This window comes from Mauremys reevesii, linkage group 12 (genome assembly GCF_016161935.1).
Source record: "Mauremys reevesii isolate NIE-2019 linkage group 12, ASM1616193v1, whole genome shotgun sequence".
NCBI lineage: Eukaryota > Metazoa > Chordata > Testudines > Geoemydidae > Mauremys > Mauremys reevesii.
The window spans coordinates 31,874,807-31,891,326 of NC_052634.1; the positions used below are offsets into that span (position 1 = coordinate 31,874,807).

The 16,520-nt window shown below is 60.6% G+C and overlaps 4 non-coding genes and 1 pseudogene across 4 annotated transcripts; all 5 read left to right on the plus strand.

The window, feature by feature from the left end:
* LOC120375680 overlaps nt 1-16,520 on the plus strand; it is a 1,085,709-nt pseudogene that overhangs the window by 76,078 nt on the left and 993,111 nt on the right.
* On the plus strand, nt 8,571-8,642 carry TRNAD-GUC. Its single transcript has one exon. It is a non-coding gene; the product is annotated as a tRNA-Asp (tRNA).
* Nucleotides 9,806-9,877, plus strand: TRNAD-GUC. The gene has a single exon. It is a non-coding gene; the product is annotated as a tRNA-Asp (tRNA).
* On the plus strand, nt 13,957-14,029 carry TRNAR-UCG. The gene has a single exon. It is a non-coding gene; the product is annotated as a tRNA-Arg (tRNA).
* On the plus strand, nt 14,699-14,792 carry TRNAI-UAU. The gene is made up of 2 exons: nt 14,699-14,736; nt 14,757-14,792. It is a non-coding gene; the product is annotated as a tRNA-Ile (tRNA).

Sequence of the window (16,520 nt, forward strand, 5' to 3'; positions counted from 1 at the left end):
CATCATGGAACAGACCAGGTCCTTCTCTGGAGGGTTTGTGTTCCTCCAATGATGTGATCTCAGTGTGTGTGGGTGTCCCTGTCCCTTCAACCCTTAACAATCCCTGGTGCGTGGGTGTGCTGGGCCCCTTTATAATCCCCTCTGTCTTACCCCCCATGAGGGATCCGGTGGATGTGGGTGTTCTCCACGCTACTGGGGGTGTCTGGTGCCCCTGTCCCTCTGGGTTAATAGTGGAGTGTGTGGGTGTCCCCCCACCCGTTAAGGATCCGTGTTGTGTGGATGCCCCTGTTCTTCTCATTAAGAATGGTGCAACGGAGCATATGGGTGTGTCCCCCACCCCATGAACTAGCTCCCGTGTGTGGTTCCCCTGCCCCCATCCAGGCTCTGTGGTGTGTGGGTGTCGCTGTTCCCCTTTTCAAGATCCGTGTGCAGGGGGGCATCCCTCCCCCCAAGTCAGAATCCCCAGCATGTGGGTGCTCCCATCCCCCCTCCAGGCTCTGCGGGGGGGGGGTCTTAAAAGAGACTGTGTCTCACTGTCTTGCCCAGGCTACACTGCAGGGGCTCCTCACAAGCACAACCCCACTACTGATCGGCACAGGAGTTTTGACCTGCTCTGTTTCCGACCTGGGCCGGTTCACCCCTCCTTAGGCAACCTGGAGACCCCAAGCTTCCCCGGGATCACCATATTGATGCTGAACTTAGTGCGGACACCCGATCGGCACAGCCCCCTGCAGCCCATAACTCCTGAGCGCAAGCGATACACTGGCCTCAGTCTCCCCAGGAGCTGGGATCAAAGGCACCAGCCACGGAGCCCGGCTTCTTTCACAGCCTGGCAGCTGGAGCTTTAAACTCTGCTTGTGAGCTCTGTGCCTTGGCCAGATGGGGACAGCCTGGAACTGGGAAATGCTCCTGCTCCCCCCGCCCCCGTCTCATGTCGAGCTGCAGGCGCCGCTGTCCTCCCAGGTAAGATCCCGGATGTTTCGGTGCCCCCCATCCCCTGTCCAGGAGCCCAGGTGTCCAGGTACCTCTGCCCCCCATACAGAATCCTGGGTGTGGGGGTGTCCGTCCCTCTGCAGAGGATCCCGGAGTGTGGATGCCCTTGTCGCCCCCTACAACATCCTGGGTGAGTGGGTGCCACTCTCCCCCCCTAGAAGATCTCGGGTGCGTGGGTGGGTGCCCCTGTTCGCCCTTACAGCATCCCTGGTGCACGGGGGCCTCCCTCCATCCCAACTCAGGGGCCCCAGGGTGTGAGCGCTCCCATCCCCCGATACAGGCTGGGGCGGGGGAGGGGTATAACTGGGTCTCCCTGTCCTGCCCAGGCGGTGCTACAGCAGCTGTTCACAGGGGCAGCAACCCCACTGTCAACCTGCAGCTTTAACCTGCTCCAGGGGTGACCCATGCGGGTCGGGAGTGAGGGGCACCAGCAGAGCTGAGAGTCTGGAGGTCAGGACTGGGATAGCAGGGGCTGCGGGTCGGGAGTGAGGGGCACCATCAGAGCTGGTTGACGCCTAAGGGGCTGCGGGTCGGGAGTGAGGGGCACCAGCAGCGCAGTAACTGGGGAGCTCAGCGAGGAATCGAGGGGGCTGCGGGTCGGGAGTGAGGGGCACCAGCAGAGCTGTGAGGCTGGAGGTCAGGACTGGGATAACAGGGGCTGCGGGTCAGGAGTGAGGGGCACTGGCAGCGCAGTAACTGGGGAGCTCAGCGGGAAATCCAGGGGGCTGCGGGTCAGGAGTGAGGGGCACCAGCAGAGCTGTGGATCTGGAGATCAGGATTGGGATAGGAGGGGCTGCGGGTCGGGAGTGAGGGGCACCAGCAGAGCTGGAGGGAGACTAGGGGGCTGCGGGTCGGGAGTGAGGGGCACCGGCAGAGCTGTGAGTCTGCAGGTCAGGTCTGGGATAGTAGGGGCTGCGGGTCGGGAGTGAGGGGCACCGGCAGCGCAGTAACTCGGTAGCTCAGCGGGGAATCCAGGGGGATGCGGGTCGGGAGTGAGGGGCACCAGCAGAGCTGTGGGTGTGGGGATCAGGACTGGGATAGCAGGGGCTGCGGGTCGGGAGTGAGGGGCACCAGCAGAGCTGTGAGTCTGGAGGTCAGGTCTGGGATAGTAGGGGCTGCGGGTCGGGAGTGAGGGGCACCAGCAGAGCTGTGAGTCTGGAGGTCAGGTCTGGGATAGTAGGGGCTGCGGGTCGGGAGTGAGGGGCACCAGCAGAGCTGTGAGTCTGGAGGTCATGTCTGGGATAGTAGGGGCTGCGGGTCGGGAGTGAGGGGCACCAGCAGAGCTGTGAGTCTGGAGGTCATGTCTGGGATAGTAGGGGCTGCGGGTCGGGAGTGAGGGGCACCGGCAGCGCAGTAACTGGGTAGCTCAGCGGGGAATCCAGGGGGATGCGGGTCAGGAGTGAGGGGCACCAGCAGAGCTGTGAGTCTGGAGGTCAGGACTGGGATAGCAGGGGCTGCGGGTCAGGAGTGAGGGGCACCACTAGAGCTGGGGGGAACCCAGGGGTCTGTGGGTCAGGAGTGAGGGGCACCAGCAGAGCTGTGGGTCTGGAGATCAGGATTGGGATAGCAGGGGCTGCGGGTCGGGAGTGAGGGGCACCGTCAGTGCTGGGGGGAACCAAGGGGCTGCGGGTCGGGAGTGAGGGGCACCAGCAGAGCTGTGGGGCTGGAGGTCAGCACTGGGATACCATCCAGCCTGATGGTAAGCGATGCCCAGCTGAGCCCATGGCCAGTACGTCCTGCTCCACCCACGGCCGGCTGGGAGCCAGGACTCCTGGTTCTTCTCCCCAGCTGTGGCAGGGCAGTGCAGGCTAGTGGTTAGAGTGGGGGGTTGGGAGCCAGGGTATCCGGGTCCCACCGCTGGCTCTGGGAAGGGAGTGGGGGCCAGTCTCGTGCACCCCCCGGCTTGAAGTGGTTTCCATCCTGTGCAGGGTTTACAGGTTTGTTCACTGGCTCTCAGCACCTCCCACTATACAAATTGTCCCAGTGCCGCTGGGTCTAGTGGTTAGAGCCGGGGAGGCCGGGAGCCAGGCAGGGGCGGTGGGTGTAAGGGGCCCGGGGAGGCACCTGGCCCGTGCTCCACCCAGAGGCCCTGCTCCCACTCGTCCTCTCCCCCGCAAGGCCCCATCCTCACTTCGCCCTTTCCCAAGCTCCATCCGGCCACATGGGGCCGTGGGGGGAGAGGCCGGGGGTGCAAACGGCAGAGAGGCAGGCGGGGGGGCCTTGGGGTGGGGGCGAAGAGGCACAAGTGGCAGGGCCTCGGGGGAAGAGACGTGAGAGGTGGGCGGGGGGGGTCAGGGGAGTGGAACCAAGGGGTCCTGAGGGGGGCGTGTGGGCGGGGCTGAAGGGGCGTGTGGGGGGGGCTGAAGGGGAGTGTGGGCGGGGTGGAGGGGCGTGTGGGCGGGGCTTTGGCAGGAGGAGGCTGAGTGGCAGCAGGCCTTGGGGCAGGGCCACAGTCCGGGCCCGCCCAGCCTCCCCAAGTGGAGGAGTCCCAAGCTGCCCATGGAGCCAGGACTCCTGGGTTCTATTCCTGGCTCTCCCCCAGACTCCCAATCTGAGCTGGTGCAGCCCATCTCGCCCTCCCTGCTGCCTCAGTTTCCCCCATGTGAGGCGGGTCCCAGTGTGAACGGCTGCAGCGCCGTGGAGAATCTCGTCCCTTCTCCTGGCGGCTCCTTGGGAGCCCTGGGGAAGCAGCCAACTGCTGCAGCCCCTGGCTCCCGTCTGGGCAGCCCGGGGTGGGGGTGGGATCTGGGCAATGGGAAGAAGGAATCCCCCCTTCCCCCACCCCACCCCGGGGACATGGGGGGAGGCTGGTGCTGTGGGGGCAGGGAGTCCTGCAGCCCTCGCAGGGGAGAAGGGGCAGGTTCCCGGCTTGGCTGCTGATGGGGGCGGGGTGGGGGGCACTGCTGGACTGGGGGCTCCCCCCTGCGGGGTGGAGATGGAGCACGGCCTGCTGGGAGCGGACATCTCCTCTGGATGGGGGAGGGTGACACTGGCCAAATTGTGGGAGCCCCTGTCCCACCCCCAGACAAGGGAGGGGCCTCTCAGCCTTGCCGGCTCATCTCTCTTTCACCAGGATCGGCCCAGCACCTGGCCTGGCCCAGCCCCCCCTTCCTCAGCGCCAGCAGCTGCCCATTGTGGGGAGTGGAGCGGCCGGGGGGTGGGGGCCTCTCAAGCCCCCCCCGGGGAGCAGGGCCGGGGCACTGGGAGGCAGAGGCTGCGATGGGGGGAGGTGGGTTGGAGAGATGTCGGGGGGTGAAGCTGGGACTCAGGGGGGGAATGGGGCAGGCTGCAGGGAGGAAGTGTGGGGCCACCGGAGGAGCTGGGGGCTGGGAAGCTGCGGGGACACAGCGGTGGGGGTAGTGGTGACACCCCAGGGGCTGCTCAAGAGGCAGTGGGCTGGGGGGCAGGGCGGGAGCTCGGACAGGGGTGGGGGGGTCAGGCTATTGCGGGTCTCCCTGTGACTGGCACCAGACTGCAGGGAACCCCATGGCCGGCAGCGCCCCCTGCTGGGGGGTCTGGTCAGTGCAGCCCCCCCGATGCACCCTGCTGGGGGGTCTGGTCAGTGCAGCCCCCCCCGATACACCCTGCTGGGGGGTCAGGTCACTGCAGCCCCCCCCAATGCACCCTGCTGGGGGGTCTAGTCACTGCAGCCCCCCCCCGCTGCACCCTGCTGGGGCTCTGGTCACTGCAGCCCCGCTGCACCCTGCTGGGGCTCTGGTCACTGCAGCCCCCAATGCACCCTGCTGGGGTCTAGTCACTGCACCCCATGCACACTGCTGGGGGCTCTGGTCACTGCAGCCCCCGATGCACCCTGCTGGGGCTCTGGTCACTGCTGCCCCCGCTGCACCCTGCTGGGGCTCTGGTCACTGCTGCCCCCCCCCGATGCACCCTGCTGGGGCTCTGGTCACTGCAGCCCCGATGCACCCTGCTGGGGCTCTGGTCACTGCAGCCCCGCTGCACCCTGCTGGGGCTCTGGTCACTGCAGCCCCCGATGCACCCTGCTGGGGTCTGGTCCCTGCAGCCCCCCCCCGATGCCCCCTGCTGGGGGCTCTGGTCACTGGTTGTACTTTGGCACTTCCCCATTGCCCCTGGACGATCCCCCTCCCCCTTTACCGCTAGCTCCTGCACTCCCAGCCCTTGCACCTCCTTCACCCCTATCTCCTGCCCCTGCTGTGCCCCCTTTGCCCTTAACTCCCTGTGCCACCAGCCATTGCCCCGCTCCTGCAGCCCCTCACATGGCTCCAGTGCTAGGGGCCCCGCGCTTGTTCTCCCTTTCCCTGGGCTTTGGCATCACTAGCCCCTGCTTAGCGAGTAGGGTTCAGTGGTCCCCAAAATATGGGGCATGACTCCTAGGGGGACACAGAGGAACATTCATGGGGTCACCTCAGGGCCTGAGCCAGCCCCTATGGAGGGAGCAGCACTCAGCCCCACTCTGTCCCAGCTCTTCCCCAACCCCACCCTCAGCCTGGGCCCCTGGATTCCAGCTCGGCCTTGACCCCCTTTCCCCTGTCTGCACCCCTCTCCCCAGCAAGCAACGGCCCCACTCCCAGCCCCGGTTCTTGACTGCGGACTAGGGGGATTAGGGATAGAGGAGGGTGGGGTTACCAAGGTGCATTGTGGGAAGGTGGGATTTAGAGAGCCCAGAGTGGATGGGTGGGGGTGGGTTGGAGGACCCTACAGTGGCTGAAAAGGGGAACCCGGCAGGTTGGGGGGCAGCAGAGATTGGAGCTGAGGAACCTCACACCCTGGGGATGGACTCGGCCGGTGGGGGGATGGGAAAGTGGGGCCCAGCCATGGGGAAATGGGCTGGAGGCAATTTGGGGTGGGACGCTGAGGGGGAGGAGGAGGGTGGAGTGGTGAGGAGGGGGAGGAGGAGGTCGGGGCAATAAAGGTGATAATTGGAGATATACCAATCTCCTAGAGCTGGAAGGGACCTTGAAAGATCATTGAGTCCAGCCCCTGCCTTCACTAGCAGGACCAATTTTTGCCCCAGATCCCTAAGGGGCCTTCTCAAGGATTGAACTCAGAACCTGGGGTTTAGCAGGACAATGTTCAAACCACTGAGCTCTCCCTCCCCCCAGGGAAGTGGGGGGTGGGGGGGGGTGAAGGGACAGGCCCGGCAGAGCGGACAGGGTGGGGGAGGGGACGCCGGGGGCGGGGCTGGCGGGAGGGTCACAGCGGGGGGGGGGACACCCTGCGGGGGCAGGTTGGGGGGGGCTGAGGGGCCCCGGGGCCCCAGGCTGCCGCTTGTGGGGCTGCTCCCAGGCAGCTCAGCCCCCCCCCCCCGCGGCTGCCCCCCCAGGCCCAGCTGGGGGGGGGTGAAGCCCTTTCACTCCGCGCTGCCTCTGGCCTGCGCCCCTCCCCCCGCCCGGATCCCACGTGGGATTCGAATCCCAACGGCCGCAGCGCGCGCCCGGGGGGGGGAGCGAAGCCTCGGGGCGAGGGAACCGGGGCCTCCCCCCACGCGCCGAGTCTCTGTCCCGCGCTCTCTCCGCCAATCAGGGAGCGGGGAGGGGCGCGGCGAAGTGACGAGTTACGGCCCCTTCTCCAATAGAGGCCGCGTGTGAGAGAGAGAGAGAGAGAGAACTACGCTTCCCAGAGTGCACCGGGAGGGGGCGCGTTGCCTGAGCAACCGTCCGTCACTTCCGCTGTGAGATGAGCCAGGAACTACAACTCCCAGCCTGCCCCGGGGCGCCTCCGTCCTCTCCAGCCCAGGTGAGGGCGGGTCCCTGGGTCAACCTGACACCTCCCCCCCCAGCGCAACTCCTCATCCCCGCCCCGCCCCCCAGAGAGCCCCGGCCCCGCCCCTCTCCTGCTCATGACGAGAACTCGCCTGTCCCTTGGCCTCGTCTCTCCCAACTCGGGGCGGGGCTGTTGGATGGAGCCATATGGAAATACGGGGGAGGGGCAGGGCTGGGAGCCAGGACTCCTGGGTTCTCCCCCAGCTCTGGGAGGGGGGTAGAGTGGGGGAGGGGGTGGGGTGCCTGCTGCCCTCGCAGCGACCAGCAGAGCCCCCTGCAGCTTGTCCCCGCAACCACGCGCTGGGTGTGCTGGTGCCTGGAGCCGCCCCTGGTTCCAGCCCCTCTGCCCAGGCAGCTCCCCCAGCCTGACACACACACACACCCCTGCACCCACCCACCCCAGGGCTCCTCAGCCCAGAGGGGAGCCCCCCGGCTGAGTGGGGAATCAGAGCCCCCCCCCCGAAATTACCCTGGGACCAACATGATCTGCCCATGACAAAGTGTTGATCCTCGCTCCCCCCAGCCCCACTCTTGACACCCACACACCCCATCCCCATTCTGTGCACACACCTTGGGTCACTGTGACACTGAATACTTCAATTGGATGGGGGGCCCAGCACCATGGCTATTCCCTGCCCCCCAGGGCTCACGGGGCCGATTGGGGGCACAGGGGGCATGATCCAGTGCCAGCCAAGGGTGGATCAGAGGTGGGGATGGGGCTGTGGTTTCTGCACCACCCGGTTTCTGGCACAGGCTCCTTCGAGGATTTGCATTTCTTGATAGTTTTCACCAGCGATGAGCTGCCAAAATGCTAACAACCGGTTCCCTCCTCCTCCGCCTCCCCCCATGAGGGGTCATGCCCCCCACCGGGACTCCAGCCCCATCCAACCCCCGCCATGTTCCTTGACAGCCCCCACCCCAGGACCCATGCCCTATCCACCCCGTTCCCTGTCCCGACTGCCCCTTGCCACCCCATCCAACTCCTTCTCTGATTCCTGATGGCCACCTGGGACCCCTACCCCATCCATCCACAGCTTCTCTCCGTCCCCTGACTGTCCCTGGAATCCCTACCCCTAACTGCCCCCCCACTGCCCCATCCACCCCCTGCTCCTTTCTGACTGCCTCCCCCCCGACCCTTGCCCCGTTCAATCCCCCTGTTCCCTGCCCGCTGACCGCTCCGACACTAATCCATCCCCAACTCCCTGCCCTCTATCCAACACACCCTCCCTGTTCCCTTACCGTCCTACCTGGACCCGGGGCCAGCCCAGGGGGCCGGGCAGGCAGGAGCCGCGCCGCCCGGCTGGACACGGACCCGGGGGGCCGGGCAGGCAGGAGCCGCCCCCCCCCCAGCTGGACCCAGCCCCGGGCAGGCAGAAGCCGCCCACACCCCCCAGCTGGACCCGGCCCCGGGCAGGCAGGAGCCGCGCCCCGCTCCCACCTCCGGCTGGACCCGGACCCGGGGGCCGGACAGGCAGGAGCCGCACCCACCCCCCGGCTGGACCCGGGGCTGGGCAGGCAGGATAGTGTGAAGTGTGGAAGGGGGAGGGTGGCAAGAGGAGGTTTTGAGAGGAAAAAAGGTGCTGCTGAGCTGGTAGGGGAGCGCAAGGTCCCAGGCGGGTGTTGTGTGAGGAGCTGTGTAGGCCCGAAAAGGCGTCCTGCTGGGCAAGGGCAGGTGAGGAGGGCCAGGGCTTTTCCCAGGGCTGTTACTGCAGCCAAAGCCTTTGGGAAGCAGAAGAGGGCCAGGGGTGTTGTTGCCTGCTGGGGCCCATGCGACGGTGTAGCTGTACGCTGACCATAGCTGGTCTGTGGGAGCTGGGGCCACTCACCGTGCCCCTTTCCTCGTTAGTATAGTGGTGAGTATCCCTGCCTGTCACGCGGGAGACCGGGGTTCGATTCCCCGACGGGGAGGGTGACCCCTTTTGAAGGGGGGACAAAGAAATCCCTGGCCTGCCCGCCACAGGCCTTCCATTCTCCTTCGACGGCCACTTCCCTTCGCACCCCGCACTGATGACTTTCACCTCCAGAGAGACAGTTACCTCGCAAGGACACACGCTCGCCCTAGCCAAAGCCTCCCCCGGGGCCTGCACGTGGGGGCACGTTTCAGAGCGGCAAAGGGAAATAGGCTGGCCAGGGCCATGAGGACAATGGCCCAGACAAACGGGGAGGGACTTGGTCCAGGGGTGGAGGAAGACAGAAAAAGGGACAGGCATGGGATTGGCTTCCTCTCTTTTTTCCTTTGCTCAGCATTTGACCTGTGACTGTAATGGGGAGACTTGAGAAAGACCTGTGGCCGCCAGCGAGGTCGGTGGCCGCCCCGAGAGCGCAGAGCTGAGCATTTTCCGCTGGGCTGCTGCCTGCGCCCCCAGCGCCTGGCCGTGATCGTATAGTGGTTAGTACTCTGCGCCGTGGCCGCAGCAACCTCGGTTCAAATCCGGGTGACGGCATTGCTTTTTGGTGGGGAGGGGCTATCCTGCAGCACGCCTCGTGGCTCAGTCTGATGGCGTCCGTTTGCAAAGAGAGCCATCAGCCGGTCCTCAGTTTCTGCTTGGTAAAGGCCAGTCAGTGGGGTCCATCGGTCAGAAAAAGAGTCCCAGGACTACTTCCTGGGCGCCAGGGTCCAAAAGCAGCGCATTCCCTCCTGGAAAGGGCTGTGTTTCGAATGTCCGTCCAGTGCGCGTTGAAGGGAAGGATCTGCGTGCCAGGGAAGCTGCGTCCCTTCAGAGGCGCTTGAGAAGCCAAAGGGGCCGTGGGTGAGTTTGTGATGAGGTGAGTGTGAAGTGTGGAAGGGGGAGGGTGGCAAGAGGAGGTTTTGAGAGGAAAAAAGGTGCTGCTGAGCTGGTAGGGGAGGGCAAGGTCCCAGGCGGGTGTTGTGTGAGGAGCTGTGTAGGCCCGAAAAGGCATCCTGCTGGGCAAGTGCAGGTGAGGAGGGCCAGGGCTGTTGCTGTGGCCAAAGCCTTTGGGAAGCAGAAGAGGGCCAGGGGTGTTGTTGCCTGCTGGGGCCCATGCGACGGTGTAGGTGTACGCTGACCATAGCTGGTCTGTGGGAGCTAGGGCCACTCACCGTGCCCCTTTCCTCGTTAGTATAGTGGTGAGTATCCCCGCCTGTCATGCGGGAGACCGGGGTTCGATTCCCCGACGGGGAGGGTGACCCCTTTTGAAGGGGGGACAAAGAAATCCCTGGCCTGCCCGCCACATGCCTTGCATTCTCCTTCGACGGCCACTTCCCTTCGCACCCCGCACTGATGACTTTCACCTCCACAGAGACAATTACCTCGCAAGGACCCGCTCGTCCTGTCCTTCCGCCCCTGGGCCCAGCTTCGGGGTCTGCATGTGGGGGCACGTTTCACAGCGGTAAAGTGAAATAGGCTGCCCAGGGGCATGAGCAGTGATTTCCCAACACCCCCCCCCAGTTTTGTGAACTAGTTTCATGCCAAACCTGGTGGCTGAACTTCGCGACTTTGTCCTCACCCACAACTATTTCACATTGAGGACAATATATATCTTCAAGTCAGCGGCACTGCTATGGGTACCCACATGGCCCCACAGTATGCCAACATTTTTATGGCTGACTTAAAATAACGCTTCCTTAGCTCTCTTCTCCTAATGCCCCTACTGTACTTGCACTACACTGAAGACATCTTCATCATCTGGACTCATGGAAAAGAAGCCCTTGAGGAATTCCACTGTGATTTTAACAATTTCCATCCCACCATCAACCTCAGCCTAGATCAATTCACTCAAGTGGTCCATTTCCTTGACAGTACTGTGCTGATAAGCGATGGTCACATAAACACAACCCTATACCGGAAACCCACTGACCGCTATACTTACCTACATGCCTCCAGCTTCCATCCAGGACACACCACATGATCCATTGTCTATGGCCAAGCTCTAAGATACAACCGTATTTGCTCCAATCCCTCAGACAGAGATAAACACCTACAAGATCTCTATCAAGCATTCTTAAAACTACAATACTCACCTGCTGATGTGAAAAAACAGGTTGACAGAGCCAGAAGAGTACCCAGAAGTCACCTACTACAAGACAGGCACAACATAGAAAATAACAGAACACCACTGGCCTTTACATTCATCCCCCAATTAAAACCTCTCTAGCGAATCATCAAAGATCTACAACCTATCCTGAAAGATGATCCCTCACTCTCCCAGATCATGGGAGACAGGCCAGTCCTTGCTTACAGACAACCCCCAAACCTGAAGCAAATCCTCACCAGCAACCACAGAACAACACTAACCCAGGAATCTATCCTTGCAACAAAGCCCGATGCCAACTCTGTCCACATATCTATTCAAGTGACCCCATAATACGACCTAATCACATCAGCCATGCCATCAGGGGCTCGTTCACCTCCACATCTACCAATGTGATATATGCCATTATGTGCCAGCAATGCCCCTCTTCCATGTACATTGGCCAAACGAGACAGTCTCTGTGCAAAAGAATAAATGGGATGCAAATCAGACGTCAGGAAATATAACATTCAAACACCAGTAGGAGAACACTTCAACCTCTGGCTGTTCAGTAACAGATTTAAAGGTGGCAATTTTGCAACAGAAAGCTTCAAAAACAGACTGCAACGAGAAACTGCTGAACTTGAATTAATATGCAAACTAGATACAATCAATTTAGGCTTAAATAGAGACTGGAAATGGCTGAGCCATTACACACATTGAATCCATTTCCCCATGTTAAGTATCCTCACACCTTCTTGTCAAACTATCTTAAATGGGTCATCTTGATTATCACTACAAAAGTTTTTTTTCTCCTGCTGAGAATAGCTCATCTTAATTAATTAGCCTCTTAGAGTTGGTTGGGCAACTCCCACCTTTTCATGTTCTCTGTGTGTATGTGTGTGTGCATATACATATATCCTCACTATATGTTCCATTCTATGCATCCGATGAAGCCATTTATCAACACTGAATTTCATCTGCCATTTTGTTGCCCAATCACCCAGTTTTGTGTGATCCCTTTGTAACTCTTTGCAGTCTGCCTGGGACTTAACTCTCTTGAACAGTTTTGTATCATCTGCAAATTTTGTCACCCCACTGTTTACCCATTTTTCCAGATCATTTATGAGTATGTTGAACAGTAATGGTCCCAGTACTGACCCCTCTGGGATACCACTATTTCTCTCTCTCCATTCTGAAAACTGATAATTTATTCCTACCCTTTGTTTCCAAGATTTTAACCAGTTACTGATCCATGAGCGGACTTCCCTCTTATCCCATGATGGCTTACTTTTCAAAAGTCAATTTAAATTAAATACATTTTTTTAAATTATATATATTTTTAGAAATTTAGACCTGTTATGTGTAACTTGCATTATCCTTAAGTTAAATTTGCATTATCCTAACAAAACATTTACTTTATTCACATCTCTTTTATATATCATATTGGCCCTGACACCCCTCCCTGTAAATTCAAACACCCCCCCAATTTCAATTCCTGGGGAAACTACTGGGCGCCGCCTCCTGCCTGGCGAGAAGCCGCAGCACCGGGTGGGTCACAGGGCGCAAAGGGCTTCCGCGCGCGGCTGTTTTCTGCCGGTCGCGGGGTGATGGTTCCTGCCCGTGGCGGTCGGGGGCTGCGGGGTCCCGATGGCAGCTGGGGGCTCTGGCATCCACCTGCAGTGGCTGGGAGCTACGGGGGCCATCTGCAATGGCCGGGGGCTGCGGCTTCTCCTCACCCCCCTGGTGACTGGGAACGCCAGGCTCTGCCTGCGGTGTCTGAGCGCCGGGGGCTCCTCTCCTGCCTGGGGCGGCCGGGAGCTCCCGGGGCTGCGGCGCTGCAGGGTCAGTGAGCAATGACGTGGGGCTGCGGGGTCCTCCCGCCATCAAGGCCTGTTGGGAAATCTTGGGTCCATCCGCAGCAGCTGGGAGCTCTGGCGTCCACTCGTAGGAGCTGCAGGGTCCATACGCAGTGGGGTGGGGCTGTGGGGGCTCCCCGGCCACCCATGGCTGCTGGGAGCTCCAGGGTCTGCCTGCGGGAGCTGTGGGTAGTGGAGGGGTTTGGGGTGGTGGTGGGGGCTCCAGGCTGCAGGGTGGGGATGAGGGATTCAGAGTGCAGGAGGGGGCTGTGGGTTGAGACAGGGGTTGGGGTCCAGGACGGGGTGATGGCTCTGGGGTGGGGCCGGGATGTTGGGTTCCATGTGTGGGAGGAAGCTCTGGGCTGGGGCAGGAGGTTGAAGTGCAGAGGGGTGAGGGCTCTGGAGTGCAAGAGGGGGCTCTGGGTTGGGGGGTTCAGGGCTGGGGCAGGGGGTTGGGGTGCAGACTTACCTCGGGTGGCTCCTGGTCAGCGGTGCAGCAGGGGGGACCTACTGGCCTCTTCCAGGGCGCAGCGCGGTGCCCTAGGACACGTAGGGACCAGCCTGCCTGAGCCCCACAGCACCGCTGACCGGACTTTATAACCCAGTCACCCCATTGGGAGCTCCAGGGTCCCCCTGTCACATGTGGTACCTGGGAGCTCTGGGATCCACCCACAACAGCTGGGAGCTCTGGGGGCCTCCCGCTGCTCACAGTAGCTGGGAGCTGTGGGGTCCATCCGTGGTGGCATGGGCCTGTGGGAGCCCCTTCCGACACTGGTGGCTGATAGCTGTGGGGCCCCCACCGGCCGACAGCTCCAGTCTTGCTGCCCCAGGGCTGAGGCGGAAAATGTCACTGAGATCTCTGAAAGTCACAAATTCTGGGACCCCCTTTATATAATCTGAGCCTTAATCGTTGTTGACTGTCTCTCTCAATCTAGTGGTCTGTTCTAGGGCAGATGGGACAGGGAAGACAGAAGCTCACCCCCCAGCACAGGTTTGGGCAGAAATGGCTCTTGGGCTATTTCCTGTGCATGCAGAGGACTTGTCCAGGCCGGTGGAGCAGCTCAGCCAGATGAGGAGCTGGAAGAAGGAGACCGGAGCAGCCTGGACATCCCACTTTTTCTCCACAGCCACTGCCTATCAGCAGGATTCCTCCTTCTCCTCAGTGAGACCAAATCTAAGCACCTAGACAGCCGGTCCGTCCGCTGCACCCCAATCCCTCATGCCTGAGCCTCCCTGCCAAAGTCCTGTACCTGGCTGCAGAGAATTGTCTCACATCTCACTGGGAACTCGACTTCTTGTGCCCAGAGAGTCTCGGCCCCACTCAGTAGAGGACCTGAGAAACACAGTGTCTGCCTTTTCCAAAGAAGTGCTTGGAAAGGTTTTGTTTTTGTGACCATGTGGCCTAACGGATAAGGCATCTGACTTCGGATCAGGAGATTGAGGGTTCGAGTCCCTTCGTGGTTGTGTTTGTCCAGTTTTACCTTTGTGCTGAACGTCCTGCTCCCTTCAGGGCTGGAACCTCTTCTTGGCTGCTCAGGCCAATGCTCTGGCTTCAGCTAGAGCCCCAGGAAGGAGTTGAGGTTTGGGCGTCACAAAGGCTGGGGCATGAGCCCCAGGTGCTTCCAGTCTCACCTTTGCCCTTCCTGATTTGCCAAAGAAAATGGGCGGCTCCACTGCCAAAGTCAGCACCATGAGTGGGAACGGTAAGAGGCCCACCAGGGGGGCTGGCCCTGCTTTCCTACCATCTTCTGATGTTGGCCACAGAGCATCAGCAGCTGGCCTGTGGGTGGCCTTCAGTGGGGGTTCAGCACAGCAGGGAGCAGGCTGGCCCTGTGGCTGTCTGCTGGCCACACATAGGCATGGTCCTCCCCTCCTCTTGCCCTGGCGTCCGCTACTTTTAAGCCTTCCCTTGGAGCTGTCAGCACCAGCCGCCTCTGCTCTAGGTGCCCAGAGGAGGAGAGGTGCTGGGCTTCCACCTGCCCAGCCCTGCTTCCTTCAAGCACAGTGGCAAGTGCCAGACTTGTGGGCACCAACACTTGTCGCTACCTGCTCTCAGCTCCACTGAGAATGTTTTGGGGTCACTCCTTGGCTGTATCAACCTAGGGGGGTTTCAGAAAACTCTATTCAACAGGTGCTCCAGTGGCACAATTGGTTAGCGCACAGTACTTATAGGGCAGTGCTGAGAGAAGCTATGCTGAGGTTGTGAGTTCAAGCCTCACCTGGAGCACTGGTTTTCATTAACCAAGTGGTGTCACCCCCTCATTTGGCCCTGCGTAATGTAGACTTCCAGCCCTGGGGACACTGAGGAGGGGAGGAGTCAAAAATGCCCCTTCACTTATTACCTCCTCTCCAGAGTGCAGATGAGAATCTACCATCCTTTCTCCCCCCCCCAACCCCCGTGCCAGGATCCCTCAAGCAGAGCCTGGAGTCCTGCCCATGGCGTCTGTACTATTGACAAAGACTAAATAACAGGGACAAAACACTCAAATCCCACCTGGTGCGGGGAGCCAGGTTTGCTCTTCAAATTCTGTCGTTGGTACATTTCCAGGTCTGGGAATGTCCCACAACAGCATTTAATGGGAAGCTGCCTGCAGAACAGTGACACTGCACAGAGCTCCTGTGGAGGAGGGGTGGGAACTGGTAACATTTTGAGGATCATTTGGGAAATGAGCCTTTGCTGACAAGGTTTGTCTCTGTTCATATTTCACCTTCAGGTGTTATGTTGAGGGATCTTTAGTATATTTTTGGGAGGTTAATAACTATCTCCTCAACTTTATTTACTCAACTTAAAAATTGGTCACTTGATTTTTGTATCTCCCTGTGAAAATACAACTGACACGTGTGGCTTTCTACAGGGGCCATGATGTTAAAGTTAAGGAATTCAGTCTCTGTACTTCGGGGCGGGGGGTGTTGCTTTTTTACAGCTGCCTCACGGCCAGGCACACTGGGCTGTTAGCTGCACCCACTGTCCTTGCCAGGGGCCCCTGCTGACCCCTGGGTGTCACTTGTCGCTAGCTGCTCTCAGCCCCACTGAGAATGTTTTGGGGTGACTCTGCAGGTGGAGAAGCTGCTGTGGAGTAATGTAGAGCAGGTGCAGGAAGGAGACGGAGTCACTATTCACATTCTGAACTGGACAGTTTTCTCTCCCAGCCCTACCGGTGCCCCTCACTCCCAACCCGCAGCCCCCTGGGCTCCCCACTTTGCTCCCCAGTCACTGCATGTCTGGTGCCCCTCACTTCCGACCCGCAGCCCATGCTGTCCCAGTCCTGACCTCCAGACTCTCAGCTCTGCTGGTGCCCCTCAGTCCCAACCCGCAGCCCCCTGGTTTCCCCCCAGCTCTACCGGTGCCCCTCACTCCTGACCCGCAGCCCCCTGGGATCCCCGCTGAGCTCCCCAGTCACTGCGCTGCCGGTGCCCCTCACTCCCGACCTGCAGGCCCTCGGCTTCCCCCAGCCCTACCGGTGCTCCTCACTCCCGACCCGCAGACCCCTGGTCTCCCTCCAGCTCTGCTGGTGCCCCTCACTCCCGACCCGCAGGCCCCTGGGCTCCCTCCAGCTCTGACGGTGCCCCTCACTCCTGACCCGCACCCCTTGCTATCCCAGTCCTCACCTCCAGACTCATAGCTGATTGCTTTGAGAGTCTGGTAGTGAGCAGGGTGTGGTGGCTGGAGAACAGACAAAGTGGTTACTGGTTTATGATTTTCTGTTTGCTTCTTTCAGGTAAGGGAAATAGGGAAAGAAAAATAAGCAAACTAATGAAGAGTGAAGAGCAGAAGAAGCTGGAACTGCACTGGTTGCAAGTTGCTGCCCAGAAAGGCTGAACACTGGGCGCTGGGAAAGTCTCTGTTAACTAAGAAGCCCCTGAGCTGAGGGCATCCCAGTTTCAGTGAACTGCAGAGGGGGTGTCTCAGCACAAGAAAGCAGGAAAATGACTACCAGTGAGGCAGCTACTTAAC